Below are 26,407 nucleotides of genomic sequence, written 5' to 3' on the forward strand. Positions count from 1 at the left end.
TAGTGAAGATATTTATTGTACCTAATTCTCGTATTCTGAATATCTATGAAGAAACTATTTTGAGCAACAAATTTGTTTTAAATTTGAACAACAAACAAGCATGCATCGGACTAATTTCATGTGGTGAATGCGGGCAGCATAGATGTCTATTATTGTCTCTAAATAGGACAAGAATCGAACATTGGACTGATCAGAGATGTTTCTGAGTAATACGTTAGAATACACCAGGCTAGTCTCTAGGCTTGCCCGTTATTTATAATCAATCTGTCCATGTTTTGCCTCCGGAAAATCGAAATTTGTCTATGTTTAATAGGCAGAAATTGTCGAATTTCAATCTTTCATTTCCCTATATTAATTACACCCGTTACTAATAATAATCAATCTAGATTATTATTAGTAGTATCGGATGTATTTACCAGATATTTTATAGTAGACCACAGGCTTAAATGTTGTAAGACTGATATAAGGTCTATAGTTATGTTGTCTTTTAACCTTTTTTTATAATATAGGAGTAGCAGACGAGCATGCAGTCCACCTGATGGTAAGTGGCTACTGCCGCCCATGGATCTGTAAACAACCCCATATAGGATTATATATTCCTACCTGAGGTCGGCCACCGATGCGCCGCTACCCCTGAGGACTAAGCTGGAACGCCTCGGAAAAGTATGTCTCCCTTACCCCCTTACACCTTACACAATTCAAACCAGAACACAGCAGCGCCTAAACCTATTCTGACTCATCAAATATGGATATTGGACATTTTTTTCTACTAGACATTGTTAAATGTAAATCATTGCTAGGCAAGCATTGGATAGATTAATTATTAACAATGAGCGATAGTAGTACTTCGAATAACAACCACCTATTCGTGTAAGTTTGCTATTTTAAACATAATTCACTTTGATGTAGCGCTGTTCAGCGGTACAGTCGTTAGTTTTTGAAAATTTAATTCGATCGCTCGCGTATCGTGCACCTTTGTGTGGTTCCACGAATCGAGTTTGTTCAATATTTATTTTACCCTTTCACTAATAGATTTCTTTGTGGATACGGGTATCTTCTCTATGTATTTTTATTACAACGAATGTTTTTCGATGTAGCGTAGCTACGAATATCTTTGTAATCTTTAAGAAATGTAATTGTAAAGGCATTCCCTCGATGTAACAGGTGCTTATACATATTATATTAACGACAAACGTTTCTTATAATAGGCTTCTTTTGTAATATTTACCTTTTATAAAGCCCAATATTCTCTTTATATGCTTGAAATATTATAATATCCCGTTCTGACAATTTTGTACCATGTTTTTGTATTAATTTCTGGATTTTATTGTCAATTACTCTTTTTATGTCACAAATATTTACATTGTTTTTTTTAAAGTGATCTTTCTAGTTACCTATTTATGTTACTAGCTGATCCGGCAAACGTTGTGTTGCCATATAAATAAAAAAATGTTAAGAGTGAATACCCTGACAACTGAATATGCATATAAAATTTGGTGAAAATCGGTAAAGCCGTTTCGGAGGAGTACGGTAAGTAACATTGTAACACGAGAATTTTATATATAAGATTGAACTTAGTTCACTAATTTTCTTACAAAATTTGACGTTGCCGGTGTAAATATATAAAATAACAGCATACACACCGTACACTGAACATTATTCGGTTTTAATAGATTGCGGCTTGTAGCTAATACATTTTAACCACAATCAATAACTTCAAATTTAATATAACCACTCAAACCAAACCTTTTAAACTGTAAGCATTATTAATGAATATTGCAATTTCAAATACCACTGTATGTACCGCAAAATTCAAATTAAAATCAATCGAACGCATTTGATTTGATGGCATGCAAACACTGTCGTCTATGAAAATGTGAAACCGACCTTAAATAGATTTTGATTACTTTTACTTGTGGTCGATCACTGATGCGTTTCCGACCTTAAGATTTTTTTAAACATTGGGTTCATTTGTGCTTTTGTTAGTAGATTAGTTTTAAATATCGGTTGATTAATGGATATAGTCACAGGATATCTAAAATCCTCCCGATAAGTCTATGTAATTTCGCTTCTTATTTTGTATATAATGGATTATACAAGAGTAAAAGCCTATGTACAAGGACACCTAACCTTGTAAATAACTAAGGACTAAGTTGGAATACCCCGTTGGAATATCTTCCCCTATCTCACCCTTACCAGACCACAGCAAACGCTTAACACTACTATCGTAAAGTAGAAGTGATGTAGGCCTCCAGAGTACACCCTCAAGGGATCTACTACCTTGCGATTATTTCAAAAGGTATGAAAACAAAGCGACGCATGGGATTGTGTATGATATAGAATTTCTTGTGCCGTTTGTTCTCCACAACAAAAATATGTTTCAAAAACGCAGTCGTTTTAATGATATTAATGTAGTAGTTTACGTTAAATCAGATTTAATAAGTAAGTTAAGTAATATCGACAAGGTTTATTTCAGTGTGGTAAATCCAATATTAATACAGATATAAGATTTTGCGTTTGCAATATTAATAAAGATTATTATATTTCTCAATGAAAGCTATGCTTAGTAGAAATTTCTTAATACTTGGGCTTATTTTGTTAAATTAAAAAGATTACACGGAGACTTTAGACTGTACCTATTTAGTTCAATAACCCTTTTAAGTCATAAACATCGTTATGTCTAGACAAAGATAACTAAGATAAGGGAAATTGAGCTTTTTAGCCTTTGATTGAACCGAACTGGATAGAGAAACGGTAAAACAAATGGAAGTCAAGAGCATAAACGTCGTAATAAACGTAAAATTTACTGTGCACTATTTAGGTAACCGTATCTTTTAGTAGTTGTACTGAATTTTGTAGAGGTTCGGCAAGTTAACGACCTAACCTATGGACATTAAAAAAAGCAATTTGTACCACTAAAGTTTTACTGTTACTTTCTTTATAAAAGCCACGAACAACTTTGTAGACTTCGGCGATATCGTTTCAATTTATCGAATCGAAAATGTATCACATTTTCAAATGTTACCGTTATTTTATTTGTCGTAAGTATATGGCCAAATAAATACCTACACCTAAACGTGCATTATTTGATATGATTTAACTAAATCATATGAAACAAAACATATTTGTAGTTACAAAACAGAACATTTAATATAACGTAGTTAATAATATTCGTCAATAATGTTAGCATAAATCGCAATGTAACAAACAATACAAGATAATGTTATGAGAAACAATTGTCAAAATGGTTAATATATAAGATAAACAACTCAATAGTACAAACAGATGGTGCTTACCAAAACTATGTGATGTATTGTTTATTAAACAGTGAACATAACACTTGCTCCGAATACAAATTTACAGTACCAAAATAACTATACAAATACTATCATGATCAACCCATTACTGTCCCACAGCTGGGCTCGGGTCTCCTCTCAGAATAAGAAGGATTAGGCCATAGTCCACCGCGCTGGCCAAGCGCGTATTGGTAGACTTCACATACCTTTGACATTTTTTTTTATATAAATCTCCCAGGTATGCAGTATTTCCTCGCGATGTATTCCTTCACCCTTTTTAGCAAGTGATAATTAATTTCTAATACGCACATAATTTCGCCCTCCTTATTATATCATTATACTAATATATTTTTATTTTGTATGAACGTGTAACAAAACGACAAAACATTACAAATACGCCAGATAGACCAAATAAAGTCAAAGCTAATAACGGATGACATTTACCTTCCTGTGCCATTACTTGTCGAAATTCGTTGAGGCAGAAATATTTGCCTGGGGAATAAACACCCATTTTGTACTCGCTTGTATTATCTTTTGGTCAAAAACGAGATTACAGAATGGCGTAGATAAAACAATGGACTTATTTCAGAGAATATCTGACTTTTGTACTAAGTAGGGGAAACTGGGGACACTTGATCCTTAAGGGAGACTAGGTACACTGGATTTACAGAGCTTCTGTGAACACTATATGTGGTTAGTGTGGCAACATTGGTTGTCTATGATACGCTATAACTTTCTAAAGTTGGTACTCTTGTCCAATTGCACGACTCATGATGCGAAGCATCAAAGAGTGCTTTACGATCGAAAAATTTTTTTCGCTTCATTTTGGCGGCTATTTTTATTATTATAGCCTTGATAGTTCACGGAATCAAGATATTTTGCATACTATTGTCGAGATAGTTTAATGGAGATTAATTCCATACTTTTTAAAAATTGATTTACTGCAATAGAATTGGAAAAAAAACACCAAAATAGGTCAAAAAATTTTCCTGTCCGTCATGTGTGAAACCTGAAAACACTGTAACTTGTGAAAAAATCCATCATTTAAGTTAATTTTTTTTTTTTAAATTCTAATCGACGATTGTAGGTCACTGAATGCGAATGATTAATTAATTGAGTGTCGTTTAATTGCAATTAATAAAAAACGAAAACTACAAGACTGTATATCTATAGATATTATGTACTTTTATTCCACCAGGGGCGCTTGTGCAGTACCTTCTTCCTACTACAGCTGTTTTTTCGGCAATTAATTTTGAACGACTTAAGTTTTTTTTTTTTTTATATTTCATAATTAAATAAGCATTATGAGTCGTGCACTTTTGGATTTTCCAAACTTTTTGATATTTAAGCAGATGGCGGATGATTGTTTGTTTCGTGTCGCAGGAAAATATTTTTCGTAAGTTTTCATTTTGATTAAATAATTGGTTAGTAAACTTATTTTGGGTAACTATCACTTTTAAACTATTCATTATCTATATTTTTAAACGTCTGCTTTATAGAATAGAGTTAATAGGAGTAGATTTTTATACAATATATTTTTATAACCACAGTATAGCTAGGGTACACATGGTACACTTTCTTATGGCAGATATGATCCCACCGGATCATGCGTCCATTAATGTTTATTTTTTAATAATTTCAAGATTCAATATGCCTAGAGTATATAAAACAATAGAAGGTGCAAAAAAAATATCAGCCATAAAATTCTGTGATAATAGGAACATTAAGTAATGTTAGCTGAAAACATAGTTACTCGTATATGTGATTTATCAAAACAGTGGATATGTTGTTGTTATTTGTACTAAGCAAATAAATCAATGATAAATCAACTTTAACATATACTTTTCTTCATTTTAGTATCATATGAAAATAACGGAGACTTATTTCCCCCAGGATCATGTGTTCCAGAGGGGGGGGATCAAGTCAAACATATATATGGGACACATGATATCATTCCCTATACGATTTTTTTGTGAGCTGGTTACAAAAATTATATACCGATATCATTAGCTTTTATACTTAGTATAGCCAATGAAATTCCACGTATTTCAGTACCCATATATCTAAAATCAGATCAATATTTACCAAATAGTGGTCAAAAAACAATAGGGGGGATCAAGTGTCCCCAGTTTCCCATACCTAAAAACAATGATGCATTTTTTTAAAGGATAATCCACTTAAATACATTATTGATGAATACTGTCTGCCGAAAATGTAGCTCACAAATAATAATGGGGATATGTGGCAAAATCTTTCTAACAAAAAATAACGCAATTCACAAGAAATTTTTGGTATGGCATTTTCCTCGTGCCGAAATTTTGTTGCGATTTCTTTGTGTTATCTTTTTTTTTGTTTTTTATTTAATCCTCTATGAATATATCAGTTTAACCTTCCAATCAACATAACGAGTAAATGTACAATACGGGAATGTATTAGTGTTAAGAATACGTCAATAGCGAATAAGATAGACCAAACAAAGTTTATAAAGGATATTTACCCAACCGTACCTTTACCTATTGAAGTTCGATGGGTCAGTGAAGCGTTTGCGTGAAGAATAAACACTTTTCTCTCTTGATTTTTCTCTCTTGCCTTTTTATAAAATAATCATTAAATTTACTTTAATTACTAAGATATAATAAAACTTAACAATACGAGACACAAACTCACGTAATATATACCTATATTTGCGTGGAGAATAAATACTTTTTTTTTCTTATTCGACTTTTTCTACCACGACGCTTGTCTGCGACAAAGGACACATTATGTTTTATCGATTATAAGTATGTACATTGTACAATTGTACGTACATGTCTATATCTACGGCAGGGGCTGTTTTGACCACAGGCTTTGATGGGATGGGAAGGTGTTGTTGATTTATCTTAATAGTTCTAGTGACACTAGGTAGATACACTAACATTTCAAAAAGTCAATGTCATGTTTTATTTCCCCTCGATCAGGCATATGCGACTTATTTGAGCAAAAAAATGTCGCGTTTCTAAATACATTTCAATTAACTTACTTTTATTTATAACTATTGCCAATAACAGTAAGACAATACGAAAATTTATAAACACACGTCAAGGAACGCAATAAAATAGACCAAATAAACAAAAAGCTAATAGGGAACGATATTTACTCAACTATACCTTTATCGAAATTCGATGTGTTGTCGATTTATTCGCGCGGAAAACAAATATTTTTTGCTTACCTTTGCTAAAGTGTATGCTCATAATAACTCATACCTGGCACACTAAGATCGATGCTTTCAAAATGGTAATTCATTAAATGCAAGAAGTTATTTGTGAAATCACTATTATTCGTACTGTATAAACAATTAAACACTATGTAAATTCGCTCATTTATTCAAGACAAATAACGTTTTTAATTAATAGTTTGGCACTTTAATGACCTATATCGATGGTGCCATGGATAAATACAAAGATAACTATTACAAGTAAATACACAATTAAAGTAAAAATCTAAATCTATCATTTAGATGCTTTTTTATCCGGGAATCGAACCCAAAACCCAGCCCTTAACTTGCGTTGTGTCAAAAGGTTAACTACTGCGCTACTTGTGATTATTTATATGTTTTATTTACTGGTATGTACAATTCCCTTACCCCTTGAAGTTCAATGAGGCGGTGAAGTGTTTGCGTGGAATTGAAGAATAAACACTTTAAGTCACTTAACCGTCGTGTTTGCTAATCCTATACGCTAAATTCTTTCAGACTTACGTGAGTATATAAGCCTTCAAGTTGAAGATTGCCTGGAATAAAATTTGACATAAAGCCGAGTTAAATAATGACGTTAACCTTGTTATTATTTCCACATTTTATAATGGTTTCAAATATTTTGATATAATATCACTTAGTTGTATAGAAAGTAGTGAACACTTTTTAATTGATGGATCAATTTGAAAAAACCTGAAAAATGAAGTGCGTGAGAATCAACTATTTGTAGATAAGTTTCATTCTATCTATCTATTTTAACCCACGTTAGTCCACTGCTGAACATATGCCACTCCCAAGGCACTCCACTAAGCCCGATCTTCGGCTGTCCTCATCCAGCTGCCTTTCATTATGTGTAATAAATAATTTACTGTCAAAACTTTATACTGAATATTTTTCAAGATAAATAAAAATAAATGTTTTCAGCATCTAAATCGTTCTAGTACCCACACATTTTTATGATCGTCGCAAAGAACGTATTTTATAGGTATTTTTATTCCGTATGACACATTCATAATATATAAAAACTTTTTACACGTAAAACATATATTTAACGTGGCAAATATATTTCAAGGTATGTGGCTATATATCATAACGTAAAAGAAAGAAGGTATCATAGTAAGATTCGCATTTATTCAAGCTTTTGGGGTTATTTCATAATTTCACTTAGAGAACAGAGATATTTAGTTAAGTAAGTGGAATTATTTTAGTGGAAGATAATATTTTTATGGTAATTTAAAGATATTGTAATAAATTTTACTTGTCTTAAATTTATTCGTGGCTCTGGCTATTATGTTGACTGATGATAACGATATTTAGTTACCTGTTGCCCTTTTCATAACTTACTGCTGTTATTTTATTAATAGTGTAATGTCTATTTTTATATTAATTATGCTGAAAATCATATATGATTAAAATTTCCCCATAATTGCAAAGAGGTACCTACAATGGAAATTTTAATAATGAGCCTTTATAAGAAAACCCGATAATAATGTGTCTACAAATTCAGCTGGAACCGAATAAACTAAATAGACGAGACGAAACCCGTACACACTATGTAGGCTAAATATCCTACGAATAAATTGAAATAGGCACAAATCTTGTTAAATAACATTTGTATCGTAGAAGCTAGACATTTATTTGCAGACTCGAAGATGGACGAAGATTTATTGTGAACGGACCGAGTACTGAACGGAGTGAACTATACCATATTGCCTAAATAAAACTCCCACCTGGGGTTTATATCTCTTTTATTTTCGTTTCAGCGATGATTTGTATATTCCTTTTGTTGGACCAACCGGTTATATTTGCATTGATCGACCTTGATAGTCTACTAACGGAGCTCTACAAATATGAATTAATGTGAAAAATTCATTTGGGTTCATGAAAAATATTCTATGTAAACTTTATAATAAATAATGCTATATATTGAAATAATAACTTCAACTTCTATAATTAAATTAATACTTATTTGGTATATGTATTCAACATATACAAAATAATTATTGAATGGTGGTAAAATATCTATGAATATTTACCGTTGTACGGTAGAGTTAGACAGCATCGTCATTTACAAGTACACAAGAAAATTTTAGTAACGTATGCGTGGATAACATTTTTTTTAAATATTTGATTAGTGTACTTCATAGAAGTATAAAAAAATTAGTCATTTTAAAATAACTGCAATTATTAATCCTATTCGTACAATATTTGCACGATATTTTTGTTCTTTTGCACAAAAATAAATATACTTTTCGTAATTTCAGCCACAAACACCACACCATACAAACAAATCAATTAGCTACATACAACGTATAAAGATTCAATCTTCCGTACAATTACCTCAAAAGCCTTATGTGGCAAACCATTTAGCTTTGGGTTTGAGGTTTATTAATATACGAAAAAGTGGGCCAGCGTTTAGTAATAGGTACTTGGAAATATTAATTGAGACATGAAATGAAATATTTGAGGTTTTGAAGGTACATGAGGTAATTGGAATTGGAGGTTTTTTTTCAAAAAATAAGTTATGACAAAATATTCTACATTGGCAGAGTCGCGCATGACGTTAAAAATATCAGTTATATGTAGTAAATACAATTATTCATAACATAATAAATGATAGAGTAAATAGCATATAAGTTAAAGCAAATAAAAGAATTATATTTTCATTTCAAATATGCTTGAAGAGATTTAGAAAGCAAAATAACTCTAATATTTTAAATAAAACACAAATCTATAATTGTCTTTGGTTTTTTGCCCTAATATATTGAGGTAATGAAATAAAATAAATTAAATGAAACGAATTAAATTGAAAAAAACGAAGCCACACGATGCAAAACGAAATTAATCGAAATATATTTTGTATGATCTACCGCGGAGGGACTTACAAATTATCAGTTACAATATTTTTCCTTGCGATAATACACTGTCAAACTACTGTATGGTTGGAGTGTAACAATTCTCTACCATTATGTAATTAATGTTATTACAACATAAGGTAAGTACTTTACGGTAACAATTAGAATAAAATGTTACACTATGTATGTACATTATCTAAAGTTCACGTCATTGATGTTACCAAAACTTCACGCAAAAGAATTTATCATTTTGTGGTAGCAAGATACTAATGATATTACCTGTCATAGCATTAGATTATTAGGTTATTTTGAGAAATCATAAGACAAACACGCGGCGCACAGCTTACCGCCCACACTAAATATTATTTTGACATTTACTTTGAATATACAGAGATACACGATAATTTTATTTATGTACCTTTATGTACCTACCAGGTATATTTATAGCTATATTTGACATTACAAATGGTTTGTTTTTTATAGCGGATTGCCAGTCTCTTCTCAGAATAAGATTCTTGTAAGTAATATGCACAACGATGGTAAATTGTAAGTAAACTCTAGATATATTCAAGAATAAGGCTTCCTCATGTTTTCCTTAGTCCACCTGATGGTAAATGATCATTGCCCAAGGATATTTATAAATAACTCTAACTAATAAGAAACTGAGAACTAAGACGATCGCCTCATATTATGTAAGTACTTGAGATTCGAACCTGGGTCTCACATCACTACCTCCTCTACGTTATAAAGATATTCTTTAACATCTATAATAATTTGCTGAAGGGAAAAAATAATTCATTTCAGTATTTTCTCCACCACAACCCTAGACATGATAGTATCAAGTGTCCCCGAGACGAACGTGACCGTGACAACGTGCCTGGGATACCGTTTGTTTGTTGCGTCTGAACTTCACTTTGAATGTAGTTAATAAATAAATAACGCCAGACTAGTTGCTATCAGGTAAAATAATCTTAGAACTCTCTTTTGTTTTTTTTTTAATTGAAGTAGCAAGCAAGCTTGCATTGAACTTGATGGCAAGTGAACACTACCGCCCAAGGTTGCAACTCCTCAGGATTAAAATAGTCGACATGTGAAAGTCAGCCGTGTAATTTATATAACATTTATTTTTTACTGTAATTCATGGTAATAGTAATAGTAAAAAGCAGTGATAGCCTAGTGGTTAAGAAACGCGGCCTCTAGATCGAGGGGTCCGAGGTTCAAATCCCAGGCTCTCTTTTTTTCAAATGTATGTACCTCTGATTTTCATATTTATGTGCGTATTAAAAATTAATTATCACTTGCAGCGCGTTGGTCTATGGCCTAATCCTTCTCATTCTGAGAGGAGACCCTTACCCAGCAGTGGGACAGTAATGGGTTGATGATGATGGAAATAGTATGGCACTCAATAATACTAGTCGGCGAAGAAGGGCTTTCAGAGATACGTAAAAAAGATGCAAATATGACTGATTGTTTCAATGGTTAATATCGTGAGTGATCCTGAGAGGTTTCTGTATTAGGTATTCTAAGCAGTGTGTGAAGGCAGCCAATCTGTACATGTTAATCGTTGTAATCTGGCGTGAACCCTTTTCAATTTAAGGGAAGATCCGTGCTTCGTAGTACATACATATTCATTAGATCAGTATACATTATGAAGTGTTATCCAGTCCATCCCAGTTACAGGTAGACCCAACGTTAGTCGCAGAATATAAATACCTTATACAACATACGCGAAATAAAATGTAACTAACATGAAATGACACACAGGCAACATATCTATCCCAATACTGGGCATAAGTCTCCCACAAGTGGGGTAAGCCTAAGCGTACTTAATCATACTGATTTAAGGTAAAAGAAAAATAGATCCGCACACAAAGATTTACTAACAACACGTTTCCACAGTAACACAAATTTGGGCCACAAAATTAGACCTACGAAATTGATAAAACGCGCACCAAAATTAACCGAATCTCAACATTTTCAAGTAACCTACGCAACCATTTTCGCGCTCCATTTGTCTTCATCATCTCAAATGAGATTGCCGTCGTGTCGTGTGGCCCACCGTAAGTATTATAATGATGAGGTGTAATAATAACTTCATAAATTGTACAGCTTTCATTTGGTTTGACGTTTTGTAATAGACTTGCCTAGACGCCTAGAAAACTTAATTTACCACGCAACAATATTTATTAACATAACTTAAAGTTTTAAATTTCTATAAAGTACTAAAATACTGTTAGTACTACTAATCTTTAAAATGCCGTCGTATTTTTTCAAATTTAAAGATCTAAGAAGTCATTCACACTGGCGCTTTATTAGCGTCCATTAAAAAAGCGATGAAACGTATAGATTTCAAGTATTCACACGCCGGCGCCTTTAATCTGCGACGCTTCAAAATCGCGTTGCGATGTATTTTAAGCGATGTCCTGTAGACGATTAGTTGAATATAATATATTATACATATCGGAAAGTCTCATAGTTGGCGTTTAACGCGACGCTTTTTAAGCGCTCATGCGGCCGAAGGGCGTTTGACAGAATCCTAAAATCCAACACATAATACGGTTTAAGATATTTATTTTCTAAAAGAATAAAACTCACATAAGAAAATACATGTGCATTTTTAAATAAATACATCAAGCATCGGAACAAAAAAAAAATTCTTGGGATTTTACAATTGTAGGTAGGATTGCATTATTAAGAATAAGAATAGTGGAATATTACAAGGTATAATTACCAACTAAACAAATCACATGCTTCTTCTTCATAATAAAATTCATTACCTAGTATCTCTTAGAGCAACGCTAAATGCATTGAAAGTACTTTAATTTAATTTAAACAAACAATCACCTCTTTCATATAAATAGATGAAGTTAAATATAAAAGCAAAGACTTTGAGAAAACAAATATATAAAGTAAGAAAAGTTCTCTATATAATTGTTTTTCTAAATTGCTTCGATAAATTCAATACTAAAAGCCTTTCTCTTTGTATGAATATATTAACATGAAGGAGAATTTTCTTTGAAAATTTCCTGTTATCACGCAAAAAGTTTGCCTTGAACGCAAAAGTATAGGGACTTATAACTTGGTTTTCGTGAAAACATTAATAAAATCCCATTCTACGAACACATAACTTAAGTACTGTGTAATTATTTATTTTAGATTTCAATGCCTAATAACAAAAGTGCTTATGTCCGAAACATTTACAATTTAAATGTCCTTTACACGCCTTCGTTAAAAGTTAACTGAACCTTAAAGTTTATTAAAACGTATATCTTTAACTTAAACGTACGGATTTTAAATAATTATTAAAAGTAAAATTTATCTTCGATTTTATTACAGTTTAATATTAATTTGGACGACTTTATTTCACTATGCTTAATGTTTAACTTTGCTACTAAATGTTAACAAGATTTACTTAAAATAAGTAAGTAAAAGGTAAATATAATAATCAAACACGCATTAATACGAAAATACTCGTACCTACATCGTATTAATTAAGGTTAAAATTATAGATAGTGCTTCCGCTTAACAAACAATGCCATGCACATTAAAAAGCCATAAATCGATTTTATTATGATTTGTTTGACATTTCCATTATCTTTACTTTCCTTCTACTATACCAACGGTGCATAAAAGCTATGAACCATTATAATTTCCGCAATTAACCTACATAAAACTGGTGAATAAAAACCACTTAATGTCTATAACTTCCCCATCGGTTCACCGCTTTTGGGGCTAAATACGTTAATATGTATAATGAAACGATTATATTGATTGATTTTCTGAGACTATTAAAGAACCACTTTAATCTATTAACATAATAAAATTGAATGTGTGGTCGAACTATTATAGTACAACCGGGGAGGTTCCACCGCCACATTTTTTTAGTCTGAAACAGTTTATGCGATTAAAGGAGTATGGATTCCGGTTGACTAACATAAATGAGGCGACCATCTTAGTCTTTAGAAGTGGTAAAGCTGTCCCTGTAGTTCCGAAACCAGAATAGGGCTACGGTATCCCCTGCCTGTCGTAAGAGGCTACTGAAACGGGCTTCCGCGGTTGCGGGCGGCAAGAGTGGGAGCTCGAACCGTCCAGTAAGCGACCCCCGGAAGGACGGCGGTATGTGTGGCCTCATACCATGGTAATCACCAGATGTTGTGGGAGGAGCGAATGCTTCCCCAGAGCAGAGGTTGATCAAGGTATCACGCTTGGAGGATTCCGGTTGTATTCCGTCGGAGATCCAACAAGACCGCCACTGGGGGAGTTTTCGTGCGGTAAAAATACCACATCACCCGGCGTCGCTCCCATGTCGTCGGGTACCTTTTGAAGATTTCCCCCTCGTAAACAAAACAAAAAAAAAGAATAGCAAAACATCTGTAATCGGCATCAGGTACAACTTCTATTCTATACGAAGTTGTTTATACTATCTAATCGTATCTGGGGTTGATTACGGTGTCCATGCGCGGCAATGACCACTTACCATCAGGTGGACCGCTTGACTGCTTGCTACTCAATAAAGAAATTCTTACTATACGTGTCATTACCCTATCGTCATCAAGCCTTTAATGTCCCACTGCTGGGCACGGGTCTCCTCTCAGAATGAGAAGGATTAGGCCATAGTCTACCGCGCTGGTCAAGTGCTTATTGGTAGACTCCACATACCATTGAAAACTTTTTTTTTAATATTCGCTATTAAACTCTATATTTACTATTAAATGAGTTTAATAGAATTGTCATTTTCCTTACAATAAAACAAAACAAAGAAATAATATGGTCGGTCAGGTGCCTCCATACGGAATGAATACTGAACCACAAAGAGAAATGAAGATCCGAGGTCACAGATCTGTTACTAGATCTCTGCGCCTCAGTTGCTCTCTAGCGCCTCATTATCATTTCATGTGAAACATGAACATTGTCACGTAAGAAGTATAAAGGAAAACCCTTTGTGGTTTGACTTTTGCAGGACCATCTTTACGCTTATTTCTGTCTAAAAGGTGTGGTTAGGGGAACATAATTATCCGAGGCATTCCAGCTTAGTCCCCAAGGGTAGCGGCGTATTGTAGGCGACCTCAGGTAGGAATCTAATACATCTGATAAAATAATCTAATCTTGTAAAAAAATAATCGCTCACACATTGAAGAGAAAACTAGAGAAAAACACAATAAAAAATTAAATAGATGTGTAGTATGTATTCACTCTAACATCTACATAAGCGTGAAGGTTCTATCTAAATCCATTCAGTACCCTTACCATGAGGTTTTACGTTTTGACAAATATGACTGTTTAGGTATTTGATTACGTATTGGCCCATACAATTTCCAAGTTCTGTAATAATCCGCTAGGGGCGCTGATTGGAAATTATATGGGCAAATACGTAAACAAATACCAAAACAGTCATATTTGTCAAAACGTAAAAACTCATGGCAAGGGTACAGTCTATTAATCATGGCAGAACTCCTATAAACAGTTGTGTATTGCGTGATTCCCTAGAGATAAAATATGTTTAATAAACTTTTTATATATAGAAGCCTCATATAGTAAAAATCCACTCACGTTAGAGCAACTCTCCAACAATGTTAGTGCTGAAGGTGATTAGCTTTGTAACTTGCATATTAAGTACCGAAAGTAAATAGGTCCCATACAGTTCCGAATTCAAAGCTAGTGCCAATCTGGGCTCGTAGGGCTCGGAAGCGCTTTGAATTTTGATTCGCTAACGAAGAGAACATTTCCAATGCTGACGATACTGTTTGTGGAATGCTCTGGCCTTTGACAGCTATCTAGTGTGCATAGGATCCTAGATTGGCATATCTACTTTACAATAGTACCTATGTAACCGTATTTCCAATCAAGTTATCTATGTAATGTACATGCATTATATATGGTACCTAAACCATTTACCTTAGTAAAAGTTAGTTTTACATTAGTAAAACATTGGCACTTCTTATTATGGAAACTAAGTAGGATTTGACGATCCACGTGGCACAGTAGTTGCTATGCCGCTCTTCCACTAAAAGAGTTATAAGTGTACTCAAGGCCACATGAAAATGATGAATTTGATTTATATTCTGGATCTGAGGGTTTTTGTTCATTTACTTGAAGTTTTCCATCGTTCCCTCAAAAAAAAGTATCCTAATGTGGGAGTTTCCTGTGCCTACAAATATAGACACTGTTTTTCATTTTATGATGAAAATAAAATTACTTAGGCTAAACCATTTTATTATTAAAGTTTATTACGAACTTTTAGGTGCGTAGCTATATAATAACTAGCTTTGCGGAACATATTCATTTTGTCGTTAGATATGTATTATTTAACACCCCTACTATTATAACATGGTTGTCACGTAATAACCCTGATATCGTAACACCTATTAGGTATCACACTGACTTTGATATTCAAAAACGTTGACGTAAGTTGACTTGAAAAAAAAAAGAAAATTATTTTATAATAATCTGAATAAAATCGACATTTCAATACCAAAATTTCAACGTAAAATATATTATCAATATGCGTGTATACTGTAATATGTATGTACCTATATGAACAATAAGCCACATTCTATCTTCAAACCCTTAGAGCTGTAGGCTTAAGATTAGAGCACGTACATTTCTCGGCAGCTCAAAATGGCAAGTATCTCAAAGACCTGGTAATGGTTCAATATTTGTCAGTGTCGTGGAAATATAACGTATCATTTCAAATTTCGCGTGTAAATCGTAATCGTAAATTATATTAATATTTGTTATAAGAATATATATGATTACGAAAATGTTTTTCGTCATCCTTATTATTTGTATTTGATTTTTTATGAAATATAAGTAGTAAACGAATTACTAGCAACTAATGGCAGATCGCCACTCTTGATCTTTCATGGCCATCTGTTTTCAAGCCCAGATAGGATTAAAGTCGATCACAGCAACACTTAACAACTTAATATTAAAAATAAAAGTGACCGTGGACAACTATTAATAGAGATCATGTTTTTTTTCTAAAATTGAGATAAAATTATGTTAAAAATAAAATACAAGCGATTACAATTTATTCCATAAAAAAGAGTCGTATGAATGAACAGCCGTAAATCCAGAAAAGAGATAATTACTTAAAATACAATACTATTTTTGCCCTAATACCAATATAAGTATTTGCCTAACTTTGAGATTCTTGTAAGCTGATTTACGCCTTTAATTAATAATAAAATCAATCAATGTACTTAAAATTTCTACTAGCCAGACATTGTCATATTAGGAAAAAAAATAATTGATTGTTTGATTAATTTTATAAGTTTAATTTTGTTATTATTTATTTTTTAATTTAAAATTGTTGATTATGTTTAAGTATTTTGATTATTTATCTTTTCTATTGTAAATAAAAGTAACGCTTTGTTTAAATAAAGATAAAAAAAAATGATTGTTAAAAATATAATAACGAACAATAATCTACTACGATTAATGCATTCAATAAATAATCTCCTATACTATAGCAGATAATAATTTACTGTATAATAACCTTGACCCTTATCACAGATTTGATTTATGTTCTTTGACGTAAATCCAATCCAACGGACGTTTCTTATATCTCTCGACCTCTCGATCAAAATATACGTCAACAGCAAAAAGTATTAGAACACATAATTGAAGTTCCAAGCATTATCTTATCTTTGGAACGATTTTCAATAGCAGTTATGTATGAAAATAGTAATATGACTTCCAATAAGTGCACCGCCATGTATGCACACTGAAACAAAGATTCTTTAAACAGCAAACGAGAATGAAAGTATGAGGTAAGGTAATAGAGCCCTTTATGGCCCTTCGAAATTACGCTTAATACTGCCTAATAGCACAAGTGTTTAGCGTTACTGTGCTCTGAGTAGAAATGTATGGTAAGGGAACGATTCCAAATAAAGGATTCTAATCCAGTGTTTGGAGTAGCAATGCACTTGTGGCCGACATCAGGTAAAACTATTTTGTTTTACTTTTATAATATAAAAGTATACATATGTAACTATGTAATTACATACATATACAGTTGTTAGGTAACAGTACAAAGTACAAGCTAAAATGTATTCCGCTAGATTAGTTAACCATAAACTTATATATGAATAGAAGTATATTATCACGTTTAGTTAAATGTAATTACTAAAACAAGTTTAACCCTCTCTAACGTTGATCATGTAAAATGGGAACTACGGCGAGCGGAACCATATTTGCGGTTGAATGACTCGGACCGCGCTAACATTGCCAAACTTTGTAAACAACTGTCTGTGTTGCATATTAATCGTGGTCATCAGGGTTGATTACCGTGATTGCGTATATTAAATTGTTAACATAACTTTTGCTATAATTAGTATCGTTTATTTATCATGTGATAGGTGGATGATTCGAATCTCTTCAGTATTTATTAATAAAAAATATGGTTATTAATATTCTGTACTTAATAATAAATACAGCATAACTATGTATTTCATTCGCCACAATCACAATCGGTATAGGTATTTCACTCAAGTACCTACGTAAGTAAATTAACTAAAGTATGGAAATTTTCTTCAATATTAATATTTCCTTCCATTTTCATTAAAGTTACAATGAAAAGGTCGTTAATTGGATAATTAAGACATTTAGAAGTTTATAAGAAGTCTGTTCATTTTAATTTATTTAGTCATATTTTTAAATATGTAAATAATCGATTTAATTCCTTGTTATAAAAACAATGTAATATATTTGCCACAGTAATAAAGTTTTGTAATATTTTCTTTTCTAGATCGTGACTTCAAGGTATTAAGGTGCGTGGTCAATCGGTATGAAATAAATTCGCCATTAAAATAGCACTTTAACATATACCCAATTAGAATAACTAAACTGGATTCCACACAAAACTTACCTATTATAATCATACGCATTATGCTTATAATATGAACGTTGCTTCTAACTTCAAGAAAAAGTTTTAATTTTTATACACAACATTTTATATTTCGTAGTTCGAAAAGTTCGCATTTATCCAAATCCTAAGAGAGATCGTGTAAAGGATGTTTCAGAAAAAAAAAAGTTTTTTTTTGTTGTTTAAACATTGTATAAGTGTTAACTGAATAACAAAATTACTCGTATATTTGCCCTGTGAATTTTCATTTTAAATAATAATCGTATCCATTTAAGTAAAATAACGCAAAATTCTCCCTATACTAAAAGTGGTTATACCGCGCTGCTCTTCTATGTACGAGTACAATCAACTAATTTATGTCTTAAATATGACAGTAACAATAGATGTTAGAAATAATTCTAATATATGGCACATCAAAATTCAAAATATATTCAACATTCCTCGTCACCGTCAATTAATCGGAATTGGCAGAAGATTTGCGACGTCATACCGGAAAATCCCTCTCAATTGCGAAATACAATTCTATTTCTAACCTCCGCCGTATGAGTTATTTCTAAAAATCCATCGAAATTCTCTTCGTGTCATTCATGATTCCGTTTCCCGAGTAGCAACAAAGAAGTTATCCATTTACATTCCACTACTAGAGAGTGGAGAATCCATGCTGCTCCACGGACTTGAGGATTATGGCTTAGTGGTCTATTGTTGGAGAATTTTAACCGCTGAAAGACTTCAGTGATAATAAATTTTGTTTATTGAAAAGTTTCGTTTTTACAGAAAACTATGTAGATGATACCACATTGATTTTCAAAAGTATAAACATCAAAAGTATTTCAATATGTAAACACTCCCGTTTCAATTAAATAAAATAGTATATAAAAATAAATTTAATATAAAACTGGGTTTTGTCGAAAGCTATTGCTCACAAATTTAAAAGAAATTCACTTTAAATCTAATCTAAACCTTTTTGGGATACAAATTGCTTTTAGTTATACTTTTTTAAATCTATCAATCCATTATAGCTCCTTTACTGGACACCTTTATCTCAGAATGATAAGGATTTAAACTACAGACCACCAGCTACAGACAATCAGCTAAATGCGGGTTGTTAAATTTCATACGCCTCTTAGAATATTATGAAATAATTTTAGAATAGTACTTTTATTCACCTTCATCTTTTCAACAAATCTTAAATTTCGAATACGCCAATATTCGAAAAATCTAACAGACCTTTTCTGTACTACGCTTTCGTGGTACTTTGTTAACAGTCTAGCATTTCTTTTTAAAACAATATTTTTAAGCAATATTCTTTGAAGAACCTCAAAAGTTCGATATAAAAATCTTTAATCTGCAAGTTAATCAAACGTAAACAAAGTTTATCCAAGGAAACCTTTAAAACAAAGATTGTTCGAAACATTAAGTAGCTTCCCAAACTTTTTAGGTTCTTTAAAGTAAATAATTGTTTTCATGCTTTTAACATAAAAATGTTAAATGCACATAAAAAAGAAGAAGTTATAAGCGCTCCGTGGGTATTTTTAGATGCCCACTACTTATCAAACTAATCTTAACGCGCGATTAGTACGTTGGTCTAATTATAGTTCTCTTCTTCCTATATTTTAAATACAATAAATTGATAACCTTTTTGCAAATTAATCAGTTTTAGTTACAGATTCTATACACTTTTTATATTCCATACTTCAGCTTGTAGGGACATCGAAATACAACAATTTCAACTTTTTCGATTTCTCCCCATGAATCAAATTGATTCCCGTCTTCTTTTCCTTAAAACCTTTCAGAAAGTTTTGTTATTAAAGAAAACAATATTTTTTCGGTTATGACCCTCAATATAGTTTGAATTTTTTTTTAAATTCAAATATTAAATCAAAGTTTTCCGAATTTAGTCAAAACATACTTAGTATGTTAGTCAGTGTATTTTTTTTCTATAATTACATTTTTCTTTATGAGCAAGTATTTTTTATTGTCTATAATAGGTACATAACATATAATCTTAGTAATTCAAACTATTTAAGGCAACACCAATAAACAATTGCTAACAACAACAAAAAATTGCTTCAAAATTACCTAATTAGAAACCCACATAATAATTCGTTTACTCCGAGGATTTTAATTAAATTAATTTACACATTTATTGTCCACACATATTTTCATCACACCCACGTTTTATGTTTTGAGAAATTGTTTCAGTGAAATTATTAGACATCTAAATTAATTAATGTTTGTGTTAAAAACAAGTTAATTTAAACAATTAACTAAGTAATTGAATGAAAAGCACTTTTTGCTAGGTAAATATAACTGTTTATACCTATGTGAAGATACGTTCACATGAACATAATAATTTAACGGATTATCATTAAATAATTAATGAATTCATAGAATTCTCAAGCGTTTTAGTGCGATTCTCAATGTTTGTATTTCATGAAAACACACATACGTAATACCCAGAACATGTATTTATTTGCTTATTAGTTAAGCATCGCACAAAATGGTCAAGGTATAAAAGGTGGATAAAGCTGAATTAAAGGCTAAAACATTCCCTAGCTAAAATCGAAATGAGTACTGTAATAAATAATCTTGAAGTTATGAAATGAACCTAGGACAGTCTGTATAACCATCGTGATACGTTAGTTGTCAAATTAGTGATAAATTATTTTAACTTTTATGGTATCCTATTGAGACTTATCGTTGCCGGAATTCTAAGATTTTTGAAAAATAATAAAAATCTAGGTAAGTAAGTAATTGTTTCAACTCGTTTGTATAATTTATCAATGAAGTAAAATTAAACAACAAAACATTAATAATACTTAAAAGTTTATTTCAAACAGCATAATACGTTATAGAAATATTTAATATCTTACCTTTAGTATGTAATCAGACAATTGTTAACTTTCGTTGTCCGTTGAGGGTTGATAGTGTGCGAGTAGACTGTTCACATATATTTATTTACACTGTACACTATAACTATACTATATACTACACACACGAACTGATATTATACAATCAATCTCGAACTTTGGTCCGCGTACCAGAATAAGTATCTCACTTACAGAGGTGCTTTAAAATAGTTTTACACTATAACTATATATAAGGATATGAAGTAGGTTAGGATATTTCTTAGACAGTAAGGGATTAAATAAGTCACTTTTTTGGACCAATAGGTTTATAATGATAGAAGTGCAGGAAAGTCAAAAGGGAGGCGGTATTAACTAACATATACTAAAAAGTGTGCGTTCTTAACAAAATAAAAAGTTTGCGGGTATCCGTCACAAGCACTCCACTTACGATCAGACGTTATTCAAATTTAATTATAGTACAACTTGTAAGCAACTGGGGTACTGTTGTTCATAGTTCATACGGCACCCGTAAAAAGCGCTGTATTAAGCATGTAAATATTTTTACGTGTGCGAACTGCGATGTTTCGAATCCGCGACAACTCGCAAAGCGGCACAAGCACGCATCCGCTCGCCCTGCGGCACGAGCGCGGACTGAGAGCTTTCCCAACACTTCTGAAACCGGCGCTCGTTGAAAGAAAAGCTTACACTGCTCTCCCGCTGAATGTACGAGTGTAACAAGGACAGATACAGGTTCATCTGTTGCGCTGCGAATGCCATGCTTCACTGCTGACTATCAAAAGGAAATGCGAAGGTGGTCGTATCAAAATAAACATGCACCGAACCATCTGGCTTCGGTGGGTCACATGCAAACTGTTTGCATTCGTATGATTTCGCGGTTGTCTTCCTGAACTTACGGAATTGTGTCGCTTTAAAATCTAAATACATAACTATGTTTAATAACGTCGGCTTAGTTCACACGTCCGTACTGTAATATCATTACGGCCGTAATCCTAGTAATCCTATTAGACTAGTACCGGTCTTTATAGTCCGATGAACGACAATACGTTTTGTTACTACCTATAGAAGATTTATATTTCAATGAAAATGCGCAGAAAAGAAAGTATTTTATGTAATAGAATTACTTTATGTATTATATAACTTTTTTAACCGACTTCGAAAAAGGAGGAGGTTACTCAATTCGACCGTATATATATTTTTTTTTTTTTTTTTTTTATGTTTGTTCGGCGATTTTTTCGCGATGCCGCGACCGATCGACATGATTCATACACCATTGTATGCGGCTAGTTTCACAGGGGGTCCCATTTCGAGGAAATTTGAAAATTTCCGCCAGTTTTCCCGGAAAATTGGAAAAACCCGATTTCATATAAACTTGAATAAGTCGAGTATTTCTTAACCAATTTTAATTTTCTTTTTTTCATATGAAAGGGTGTTTCGTTGCGGTACTTTCCTACCTTAACATTAGTATGCTCTGATGATTAGAATTTAAGTTATGGGGTGGAACTCATCATCACTACCCCTGCTTTTTACATATTTTATGACAACTTACCTTCTGCCCACTCAATTCTCATGAAACTTAAAATGGACATTGAGTGTCTAGGTTATCATGATATGATGGAAAATTTGACCTTCAACTCTTCAACCCTGGTAATGCAGAAGTGCCTCCTGCCTCAACCATACAAGTTAGGCATTTGGAACTTATGGATATTTAATAAAATCGATAAGTTGAGATATATGATGGAAAATTTGACCTTCCACTCTTCAACTCTGATAATGCAGAGGTGCCTCCTGCCTCAGCCATACAAGTTAGGCATTTGATGCTTATAAATATTCAATAAGGTTGATAGGTAGAGATATATGATGGAAAATTTGACCTTCTACTCTTCAACTCTGATAATGCAGAAGTGCCTCCTGCCTCAACCATACAACTTAGGCATTTGGAGCTTACGAATATATGATAAGGTCTTTGAGTAAAGACATATGATGGAAGATATGACCTTCAATTCTTCAATCCTGATGATGCAGAGGTGCCTCCCATGTAAAGTATATAGATTAGACATTTGTTGTAATGAAGTAGCTAGACAGAGATATATGATGAAAAATTTGACCATCAACTCCTTTTTCTTTTCTTAACTATTGAATTAAGGTAAATTGGACCGGTTCGCTCGCAGAGTTTTACCACCTAGTTTGATTTATTTACTTATCTGTTCCTACCTAACCTAGCCAATAATTAGTATCTCATAAAGCTTCGCCTATAGTGTTTCGTATTGAATTGGTTAGGTTAGGTTGGAACATATAAGACAATATAAAACTAAGCGAGAAGGGCGCGGCAGCGCCCTGCGAGCGGGTGGGTCCAATCCGTATCTATTCAGACCTTACCTTTATTCATGATCACATTTATACAATTTTACATAATATAAATACAAACGTTAGCATATCATCACTAAAAAGGGTGAAAAAAAAATTTTAACAAAAAAATAAAACCGACTTCTATGTTACTACAAAGTAAAAAATAATTGAAATAAATGTTGGTTTAGTACATATTTCTGAAGTCGGCGCTCATATTGGACACGCTGTTATCAAACGAAATATATTGAGCGCCGACTTCATAAAATGTACTAAACCAACATTTATTTCAATTATTTTTTACTTTGTAGTAACATAGAAGTCGGTTTTATTTTTTTGTTAAAATTTTTTTGGTGAAATGGACACGACGTAATAACACAAAATATTCATTTTTATTTTTTGGTAATAAGAAGTACTTTAGGTGTGTGGTAGAAACGGAAAATTTATGATGTTAATCCTGATTGTAACTTTCTATTTTACTCTCTGTAATACATTTTATTTTAATTTATATTTTCGTAATACATCGCATTTAAAATATAATCATATCATTATTATTCAATGAAACGTTATTATCTTTTCGCTTTTAAATCTATATAATATTCACGCTTAAGTAAGTATAAAACAATGTGTCCAAAAGATGTACTCAAACAATTCTAAACGTAATAAGGATGTCAATGATTTTGTATTCTATTGTTGCGCTGAAACTTTACGGAACCCGTTGAGCATAATTAAATAGAAAGTAATCTGGGCTCACCCGTCGTCACAGTAGATTCGTTACAAGTCAATTCCCTAATTAGAACCCAGCTATTTAATTATTTAAACCACGTTTAACCGTAAAATGTCTCATCTGTTCTCTAATTACCGAACACTACATTTTTGGCCTAACGATAACATTTCGTACGGAAAAAATGAATGGATTTTTGAGTCTGTTACGAATACAACTTTAGCAGTTGAACGTTCTTATATTAAATTTCTCTTGTTGGTACACTGCAATCTGTCTGCGAGACTCATCTTCTTGTTTTATAGCAAGGTTACGGATAGAAATAATTAACAGACAATTTACGAGTGACAAACGAGCTAGTCCGTGTAGCTTAACACTCACAGTGTAATATCATATTTACACAAGTTCACATGTACCTTTTGTATAAAATACTTCAAACTTATTATAATGCAACATAGCATGGTAATGAGCAATAAAAATGTCTCGTATTGTAATTTCACATCTTAAAATATGACAACTTATAACACGTTTGTGTAATTTATGTGTGACTAAAAATTCTATCGTGTGAAATGTAAATAATGATAAAACGTCAACTGCGCATAACGTCATATAATATTAATGCAATGTTAGCGTCTATATCGATCGGTCCATAAAGGTCCCGAAGTGATCAAATTATGTATAACTTCGTGGCAGCGGCGGGTTAACTTTGTTAAGACGGGTACTCGCAAAAACAGATTTATCTACAAATAAAAAATTGTAAAGAGTTTAAAAGAAACGTCGCTTAACAGGCAGGTCGATACTGTAGGAATGTTTGTACTATATTGCCATATACTGTGTTTGTACTGTAATAACGTAGATGACCAAGTTTTGTTCGGCGTGTTCGTTTCAAGCATATTTCACTTATTAATACAACCACACTAATAGTGCCACTTTTTTGACACGTAGAATTATTGAAAGTCATGGTCGCCAAATCAACAAAGTATTGTCATGTATTTTTATTCATTTATCTATTTTGCAACAGTTGCATGTGCAACTTTTTGCAAATTCACAAAATCGGTCACCATTCTCTGATTTTAAAGCGTCGTATATTTGAGCATTTTTTCATTAGTGACTTTTTTGAAATGGCTGAAATAACAAGCACGAAATTAATCCGCTCCAAACGAACGTCCGTTTGACGAAGCAAAACAACAAGGCTGTGATTAAATACTGAATCTGTGTCCCCGGATTTGTAAACGGCGCTTTCAGTAATATCAACATATACATCCTAGTATGTAGAATTACTCTTCATTATATTGCTGGTAGTAAACCAGCAGTTCATCCATCTAAATTATCTACTATCCTACTAGAATAATGGAAACATTGGAGAAAAAAGTACTAAACTAATTTTAGCCCATTTACGAGTATGTATAGAAAACCTTTTATAAGGGTTGCTTCGTATTACCGTATGTTTTGGAGTAGTTCGGCGTCCATCGAACACTGGAAAAATGTCTAGTATTTTGGAATCCTAAGATGTAGTATAAAGAACAAAGCCATTTGTATAGAATGTGACTGTATGCCTTAATATTAATTTAAACATCTATCTACACGTGTATATTTTCAGAACAACTAAAAGTTAAAAGCAATCTAAAGCTTGGAAACCATTTCGGTGAAAAAATTGTCCCGTATTGCATGCGGATAACAAACCATCACACATACGTTACCGAATAAATACTAGCATACGATTTATAACGAAGAATTTGTTTTATGATTGTGAAACGGATTGAAACTTACAATTTCAGGAACTCATTTAAAGATTAATAATTTTTATACGTATTATCACAATATCAGCTAGCAACTATGTACATACAATCACTTAACTCATTTAAAATGAATTAAACTTATTAAGTTAAGAAAATCTGTAATGTTTACTTAGTGTTTCGATGTATAATATAAATAAATACATATTTTTGTAGTATCGCCGTGATTCACTCACGGTTTTACGATATTACCAAGTCACATTACTTTGAAATTATAAGATACCTCAGTATTGAAAATAATTTTATAGGTCTACTTGAAAATGTATATTATAAATCTATATTGTGTTTATATGTGTAGAATTAATAGTCTTAATTTATTAAAGATATAAGAGTCCTAACTTTCTTCAATAATTGTAGTATACGTATATACGAGTACATACTATAGTTTCGTTCCTTTCCTTGTTCAGATTACGTTTAAATTCACGTAT

The 26,407-nt window shown here is 32.3% G+C and overlaps 1 protein-coding gene across 14 annotated transcripts in view; it reads right to left on the reverse strand.

The window, feature by feature from the left end:
• The window catches only part of SK (small conductance calcium-activated potassium channel), a 296,251-nt gene extending 274,514 nt beyond the window's left edge, over positions 1 to 21,737 (reverse strand). For all 14 annotated transcript variants that reach the window (XR_012103042.1, XM_073082397.1, XM_073082393.1 and 11 more), the window contains exon 1: positions 21,123 to 21,737. The gene's annotated coding sequence lies outside the window, so the exon portion shown is untranslated. The remainder of the gene's footprint in view (positions 1 to 21,122) is intronic.
• Positions 21,738 to 26,407: the final 4,670 nt, after the last annotated feature.

Source organism: Epargyreus clarus, unplaced genomic scaffold (assembly GCF_041222505.1).
Source record: "Epargyreus clarus isolate Ecla_fem2 unplaced genomic scaffold, WU_Ecla_fem_2.2 ptg000017l, whole genome shotgun sequence".
In the NCBI taxonomy this organism is placed as follows: domain Eukaryota; kingdom Metazoa; phylum Arthropoda; class Insecta; order Lepidoptera; family Hesperiidae; genus Epargyreus; species Epargyreus clarus.